The sequence below is a fragment of the Condylostylus longicornis genome, unplaced genomic scaffold, assembly GCF_029603195.1.
Source record: "Condylostylus longicornis isolate FDR11 unplaced genomic scaffold, ASM2960319v2 ptg000013l, whole genome shotgun sequence".
In the NCBI taxonomy this organism is placed as follows: Eukaryota; Metazoa; Arthropoda; class Insecta; order Diptera; family Dolichopodidae; genus Condylostylus; species Condylostylus longicornis.
Window position 1 is genome coordinate 6,431,956 of NW_026577982.1, and position 9,250 is coordinate 6,441,205.

Sequence of the window (9,250 nt, forward strand, 5' to 3'; positions counted from 1 at the left end):
AATATGAATTTAAATTACTACAAAAAATTCACGTATAGAATTCCAAAATGAAATAAAATCAGAAAAAATACAAAATTAACTCAAAAAACCAGCAAAAAAAAAATTGAAGTGAACTGAAAAGCAACATGCGGCAAAATTCTATATTGGCATGGCATGCATGCAAGTACGAGGGCAGTGGTTCTTTTTTTTTTCTTTTTTTCTTTCTTTCTATACTTATTTAATAAATAAAAGAGCTGTTCAGTAAAATTTTATGTTTTTTATTGTGGTGTCAGCGTTTTCTTGTGATTTTGTTTTTCTTTATTTTTCTTCTCTTTCAAATGAAATTCCAACAGATTTTATTCGATTTTGTATATATATACAAAATACACTATAAATCTCTTATATTGCTAAACCTATCAAATGCATAATATACAAATATATCTATTTGTACGTATGCATAACTGTTATAATAAAATATTTTGTAAAGGTAACGAAATTCCGTTGTGCTGCTGTTATTACTTTTGCTTGCTGCAATATTGTTGCCGTGGTTTTCTGATCATAAGATTTATATTTTACTCTTTTTTTCTCTCTCATTGTTTTTATTGTTTTTATTTCATTCTTTATGTACTAATAAGTAAGTATAAGAGCATTTATCGCATTCATATAGGTGCGATGAACTCAAAAGTACTTTAAGGTGTGCGTTTTTTTTTCTTGTTATATTTATTTTTGCTCTTGTATTCTTAGTGCTTTTTACTTTATATAATATTTTGTTACGAGAATGTGTTTATTCAGAAGGGGGGACCTAGCATATAGCATTGAAATATTTGAAGAGAATAAAGAAAAAAAAATAATAAGAAAAGTAATAAAGAACTTATATGAGAATAACAAAAGAAACTATTGAAGAATAATTATATAATAATACAAAAAACATAAAGGTTCTATGAATAAAATGTAAAATAATAAACTTATAAAGAAGAAAAAAAAAAATTAAGTAAAAACTGGCAAGGTAGTCGTCGTCTTGTTTATCAGGAATATGTGTGTATAACTATAAAATAAAATTATTTTGTATACAAAATATAATTTTAATCCCTAAAATTAGAAGAATTTTTTATGTAACTCTAAAATAGACTTACCGTTAATAATATTTATATTTAAGCGGAAACACTTACGCAGTTCAAAGTGATAATTTTCGGAGACAGGAAATAATAATTAAGTTACACCGGACAATCGGTCGTGCATTCAATCATTGTGATTGCGCTATGGTGTGGAACTGCCTCTAGAGGCTTTTCGAGTAAGGTAGGAACAGGTAGTTAAAGCTGTGTAAATAAAAGCACGTTACATGTACAAGGACGTAAAATACCTAAAACATCTGGACAAATAGAGAAGTCAGCACAGATATGTAGAGAAATTTGCTTACTTAATCGAATTTGATCCAATACAAGGTAAATTAAAGAATAAAATTAACAAATTTTGGTGGAAATATTGAAAATATCCAATCCTCTATTATACAAGTCAACAGACCGAGTATCTTCTGAATGGTTATGTTCAGAAGATACTCGGTTAATTATTTTAACCGATATGAAGATAGATATGTTAATTATTTTAAGAATATTGTTGAAATTGATGAGAATAAAATTCTGAAAATTCTCACGAATATATTATGCAACAGTAGTCAATTGCAAATGGAAGAAACACAACAGTGCAACAGTGTAAAGTAATAAGAAATATCACAAGTTTTTTCTACATTTTTGGAATTGTTGTCGATCATTTTTATTTAATTACTCTATAGTTCATCTAAATTTCTAAAATTACAAAGATATACATAAATTCTTGTAAATATCCTAGAGTAACTTTGGAATATTTTAAGTATATTTTCTCTATTTTGTCTCTATATGTTATTCTGCAATTTAAAAATTGCTGCAATAAAAACATTTTTGAGGTTAAGTTATTGGTTGCGTTATGTTATGTTATACTGTATGTTATGGTTGTAATACGATTTTATGCTTTTATTTTTATGTTATAGTAATTGTAAAAAAAATTTTTTTTGTGTTCAGTTCATTTATGTTCTGTTTATTTGTTACAGATTTTCTTCTCTCTTTTTTCTACATTGAATGTAATTTTAAAGCCATTTTTTACTTTTTACTTTTAACTATTAAATTTTATATTTACAAGTTTTTTGTACAAAATTTTCTTACATATTATATAAGAAATTTTGTTATTCAATAGATTTGTGATTAATATGAGATTCTATTCATTTTTTTTACGATATTCATTAATTGTTTTACATTTTCGACAAGTCAACATGATTTTTAATAATACGGTACAAAGAAGTTTTTTTTCAGCGAAATTTTTTTTATATTTCCATTTTTTTTCCCACTATGAATGGGTTATGTAATATTCATATTGTGTATAATGTGTGAATTATTAAAATATTAGAAAGTTTTAAGAATTTAATTTCATGTACTATGCTAATGCAATTCATAATATCTTGTATTATTTAAATGAGTTCATTTAGAGTGACTACGAAATTGAAATTAAATAAAGTAAAATCAGTTTCAATAAAATAAGAAAAAAATTTAGTACGTGCAGTCTGCTACAACTTTTACGTGATTTAATAGTAAATAATTTTCAGTTGCTTGGAAAATTAAGAAAATGTAAGAGAATGATATAAAACTAAAATATTGATTGAATTGTTAATCAATTTAATATAATTATAAATTGGGTATAGAAAAAAAATGAAGATTTATAGTAGCAATAAGTCAAATATAACGTAGGTACTGGATTCGATTATTGAATAAGGAAAGATTTATTATAAAGTAGCGAAAACAAATTATATTTTTAACAATAATTTACCAGAAGCAAAAATTTTTGAAAATTATTATTTAACAGGTGAAAAATAGAGGTTGAAAGAATATGATTTTTTTTGTAACCACATTTTTTGAACGTGATAAAAAATGAAATAGTTAGTTTAAGTAAATATTTATAAGGAAAAGAAACAAAATTTGCGGCTAAAGGGAATAATAGGAAGTAGTTTCTTTGACGAATATACCGGATAGTTTAAACTGGTTATTCGGCGAGCTGAACATTTTATTAAACTAAGAAATGATTAAATCGGCAAATGTAAAATTAACTTGCGGTGGGAAGATATTGCCTGTTCTCTTACAATTTCATTAGAAATTCAACAAAACCAATAATTTTTGAAGAAATAATCGAATCGAAACTTTACTAATTTTAAATGATGATAGTTTAAAGATAAAAATTAAAATATATAATTACTTATATTCACAACTAAAATTTTGTTTGGAAGAGAAATTATGTCGAATCTACGACAATAATGTGTGAGAAAAAAAACGTCAGAAACTTTATATGTTTGCAGAATTCAAAAACTCTAGTACTCGTATTGTGAGCTAGCTAAAAGCTGGAAATTTTAAAATTTTTCAGAAATTTCAAAACGAGATAAGTAAAAATTTTGTTTTGGATATTTTTTAAAATATTTGTTTTTCAGTTATTTAGTTTGAGCTTTTGTCCACTGTGACACAGAAGAAAGGAGTTGAGCGGCAAATCATGTGAAAGAAACAATATTAGATCACATTGGAATTTGGTTTTGGGATATTGTATGTTATTCTCAAAGCAAAATATTAAAATGGAGACAGGGTAACAATTTCTTACTGAACCTTGGTTTTTGGAGTTATTAGATTTCAAGCTGGTCATTTTCAAAAATTTCGAAAATGAAGTAAAAAACTTGAAAATATCTTTAAAATTTTCAAATTTTTTACTTGATTTTCAAAATTTAAAATGAAGTTAAAACTAGCTTTAAATTAAACTTGTAATCAAATATTTTAACACAATAAACAATTGCTATATATGAAAACTTTATTTTATTATAATTATGCTTGAAATTTAATTAAATTTAATTGTAAATTATAATATCGGACACAACCTGTGTAAATATTTAAGAAATTTTTCATTCAAATTTGCATTATCAAAATACGTAATTAAAATTATGAACATACAACCTTCGACTCTATATTGACAATAAGAATTAAAATCAATAATTTTAATTAAGTATAATTTTCATTTTAAGAAAAAGGAACAAAAAAATAAATTATTTAAAAAATACCTAAGAAAATGTTGATTCACGCAAAAAATTAAGAAATCATTATCATTATTTTTCAATATTAAAATTATGTAAATTTATTTTTCATAATATGCATAACATCTACAACAAGTATATATATATATATATATATATATATATATATATTGTATATACACACAAATATTTTAAATGAAAATCAAAATTCTAAGGTAATAATAAATTACATAAAAATATTTTGATTAATGATTAAATTTATGAGAGTAAAATAATAATAAAATGTAAAATTAGGAAATTTTTGTTATACAAATAAATTTTATATATATTTAAGAGATAGAAATCAGTTATTTTATAATATAATTGTATATACTTACATATATATAAATATAACAGGTAGAAATAAAGTTAAAATTTATAATAGTAATAACAAGAATCTATCAATCAATAAGGATTTTTCAAAGAAAATTTTCAAATATGGGTTATCATCGCTCTCACATTAAAAAAGGATAATTTTGATAATAATAACAAAATAATAAATTCAATATCAAAATCAAATCAAAATATAATATTGACGATAATGGAAATATTGAATTTAAATTGATTGATTAAAACTTTATCTTTTTTAGCACTTTTCCAAAAATTTTTGGAAAAAAGTGCTTATTAGTTTCACTCTGTCCGTCCGTCCGTCCGTCCGTCCGTCCGTCCGACCGTCCGTCCGTCCGTCCGTCCGTCCGTCCGTCCGTCCGTCCGTCCGTCCGTCCGTCCGTCCGTCCGTCCGTGTGTCTGTTTACAAAACTTCTACATTCTTAAAGATAGAAAGCTGAAATTTAATACGTACATAGATCTTTACTAGAAACTTATTTTCGTAGAACAAAATTTTTACCTATCTCCCCCCCTCTAGAAGTTACACCCCCCCCAAAACACTAAAAATGGCCTTTTTTAACTATTTGTTGCAATGAAACCATAAGCATTTTTGAAATTTTGCAAACGCAGAAAGGCAGTAGCTTCCTTACCCTAGCGCAGTATACTATAGCTAAACTTTAGAAAAACAAAATGGCCGTTCAAATTTACCGTTATCTAAAGTCCTTTTTTTCCAAATTTTTGATCTCGTTTTTCTTCTAAACCCCATAATGTAGAACTTTGAAATTTTAGCAGCTTTTAGACATTAATAAATAATTCATTTCGTTAGAAGAAAATTTTTTTCCATCTCCACCCCCTCTCAAGTTATGGCCTCTTGAAATTTGTAAAATTTGCATTTTCGCCGCCTTATATTTCTGAAACCGCAAGCTTTTTCAAATTTCTATAAACGCAAAAAGTTAACGGTAAATTCCATGATATTAAAAAATATAATTATTTTTCTTAACTCATACAATTAAACCTTAAAATCGAGCATTACATTAACCCCTGCTTATATTAATTTTTGCTTTATTTCAAAGACTGCATAAATCGTTCATCCTAAACATATGCAATCCTAGAAATAGTTTTGTATATGAATGAAAATAATTTTAATAGTGTGATAGGTATACATACTCGTAGACTGTATTTAAAAGCAGAATTTTCACTTGTTGAAGGGAAAAGTGCTACAATACAAACCATTGGTTTGACCCAACTTTATTTTTTTGTAAAATAATATAATTTTAGTAATATTTTATATATATACATTAAATCATGCTGCTTCTCAAATATAAATAATAATGAAAAAAAAAATTATGTTAATTTATATGAAAATTAATAATAATAATATTTCTTATTCTAATATTCATTATTCATATTAAGAATAATTTCATAAACAGTTGAGTTCTTGTATGTAAAACCTCTTAAAAATATTTAGAAATATTAAATTAGAAAAAATTTTTAATGTAAAAATTTAAAAAATTTAAACTGTAACTATTTTTATGAAAATATTTAAAATATGCTTATATCCTTTCAGTAAAAACCTTAAATTTTCCATGACCAGACATAAATTTTCAATATAACAGAATTCTACACAACAATATTCTGTTATTTATGAATATTTTCGTAAGCAACAGTCATGGAATTGGCTCAAAAATTTGGTTTAATCAATTAGCTGAATTGATTGATGAAAAAACTGTTGAGATTAGTTCGGTATACGAAAGTGGAATATTGTAATATTTAAATTTTTCAAACTTAACTTTATTTCTTAGCAAATTTTAGTTAAATTCGGATAAGACAAAGGCGGTCTAATTAAAATAAGAAAAATATCCCTCAAATAATCAATTAAAATTTTTGGAGAAAACAAAACAATTTATAATTTCGAAAATCTGATCAAGTTTTAATAAATATTAGTAAAATTTAATTAAAAATTTTCTATGCCGAATTAAGTCAAATCAAATAATGAGAATGAACGCAATGTTTTATTTTCAAAATCTAAAAATGTTGAAATTTCAAGTTGACAAGCATCCCGTTTCGATTCTTTGTCTTTGATACTCAAAAAAATTAATAAAATATTAAATTACATAAATTACTTTTTTTTTTAAAAATTTAATTTTTGTATAAAGAGTTTTGTTTTTCTAAAAACATTTTGTTATACTAATTGAAATTCAAATATAGTTTTAAACATGACAATATAAATTTCAATTCAGCACTTAACTCAGTTTTTAACTCTGCAACAATGAATGCATTCAAGTAATAAACGGGTTTACTGTCCTAAAATATTTAATATTCATCTTCATCTTTATATATATATTCAATTCACATTCATCAACATTTTTACTATAACAAAAAATTCTCTTTAAAAATCAAAAATTTCCACTCCTTAAAAAAAAAAAAAAATAACCAATAATAAATTTTACATTTATCACAATAACAATAAGGAACAATAATAAAGGCAGTGTTGCGATAATAGAATGAAATTTTTAAAAGAAAAGAATTATTTATTTTATACGTGTGTAATATTGTTAACAGTAAAATTATTATTGTGTATACATAAAAAGTTTGTAAGTATGCACATAAAGTACAACATTGTAATATGCACATCTATCTATTACCCATATATATATATATATATATATATATATATATATATATATGCAAGTGTGTGTGTAGGTATATTAAAGGTAAATATTTTAACTAATTTACAATTCTATTGCAGTATAAGAATTTGTTTAGGTATAGAAAAGAGTATGTACTTTTCATTATCATTATTAACTTTTTTTGTTCATTATTATTATTACGCTCTTACATACATATTATATATATGTATATTTTTATACCTTAACTTTTAGGTTTTATTTATTGTACATATATTTTGTATGTATGTATATTTAACTTTAATTGAGTTTTTTTTCTTCTTTCAATTTCTTATCTTATAAAAGTACACATAAAACTCGTTGAATTCGACTCATTAGAACTCATCAAAGCAAACCTCTAGTATTCTAGTAGAATGCTATAAAAGAACGCAATAATGAAATAAATGAATACACATTTGTACTTGAAGATTTGAAGTACTATAATTTAAAAGTATATAAAAAGTTTCTTAACCAAGATAATAAGAAAAGGAAACGGAAAATAAATTACACACTAATATCGTATTGTTAACCATATGAATTAGAGAAAAAATAGAAAAAATATTCTATGTGAAAGAAAAAAGAATTTTATTTTAACTAAATTAACTGAGATTATGTTTGTATATAAGTGAAGAGCTATATTTGTATTATGGCGTGAAGAAATTACAAAGTTTTGATTTTAGTAATTAATTTTATACTTGATAAGTTTTAAAAATATTTAAATTAATTTTATAAAATTATTTTTTTTGCAGTGTTTAATAGAAGAAGTTTTCAATTTTGAATTTAAATTATTGAATGGAAAGAGAGGCTATTAGTTTTGCTATAGATAAAGAATATTATAAATAATGTGTGTGATGCAATGTTCTATAGTTAATCATTAGCCAATGGTCATTTTATACAACTTTATATAGAGGTATAAAAACATAATACAGTAAGTCTATGTAACTCCTAAATTATTGCAATTCTGTATTTTCTATTATTCCTAAATTCTGTATACATAATTCATTATGTATACAGATGGATAGTCTAATCATAGTGTTTCATTTAGAAAATATTTCTAATTTTTTCAATAAAGCACAAGTTGGGTTGAATCCGTATGTAGATTGCTGCCCTATGAGAATAGACTGTTGTAGATAAGTTTTCGAAAATTGGAATCAAGTAGGATGGCAGATTATATAAATTTTATTCATCAGTTTAGATGTTGAATTTTAATTACTTTCTAGTAGCATCAGTAGGTTTGGTGTAATAATTAGATTGATTGTAATCAAATAATCGGAGAAATGAAGAATGGGAAGAGTTTCTTCTTAAGTAAATTATTTATTGCAGGACAGATACACAATATTTCTTAATTCGTTTTTTTAATTTAGGCTTAAGAACGTAATTAAGTCAATAGCCTGATAAGATTTAAAAACATGAAGTTTTTCTCTGTTATAATTTCGAAAGTTTCAAAATCAAATTATTTAAAGACCTTCTAATAATTTATGAGATTAGTTGATTGACAACGATTAACTTTCAACAGCCAAGCATGCAAATAACAACACTTAAGAACATCATTAAACAATGCACAACTTAAGAATTCACTACAATCGCTCTATGAACATTATATAAGGTCTACCCGAATTATTATGTAAAAATCTGGAATACAAACGGTATTATTGCATTTTTTTTAACATAATAATTATGTATATAGAAAATTTTAACCTCAAAATTATTATAATCTTCTCGACATCCTGTTGATTAAATGCCATTAAATAAAATATTTGAATAAGAGAAGAGAACAAACAAACAACAGAAAAAACAGCAAAGTTAATCTTTTAATGGGACACAAAACAAAGCATATACGTTATCGTTTTCTTTAGCTGCTTTTTTTTATAACAATTGTATAAATTTTCTTTTTTTTATTGGTCTTAAGATTTTCTTTTTTAATTTGTTTCTTAAGCTGTACAGATTTCAGAAAAATTTCCCTTGCAAGTCACACGAATGGCACATTTTCAAAGATGCAATGTCAGAATATTTTAAAATAGAAAGTCAGGTTATAAACCAAGAAGAAAAAGAAAAAATTCTACTACACAAAGGAATAAAAGTGTTGAAGCTTCTCATATGTCTTTAAATCGCTATTAAATATTTGTTATTTTATAAAAAAAAAATT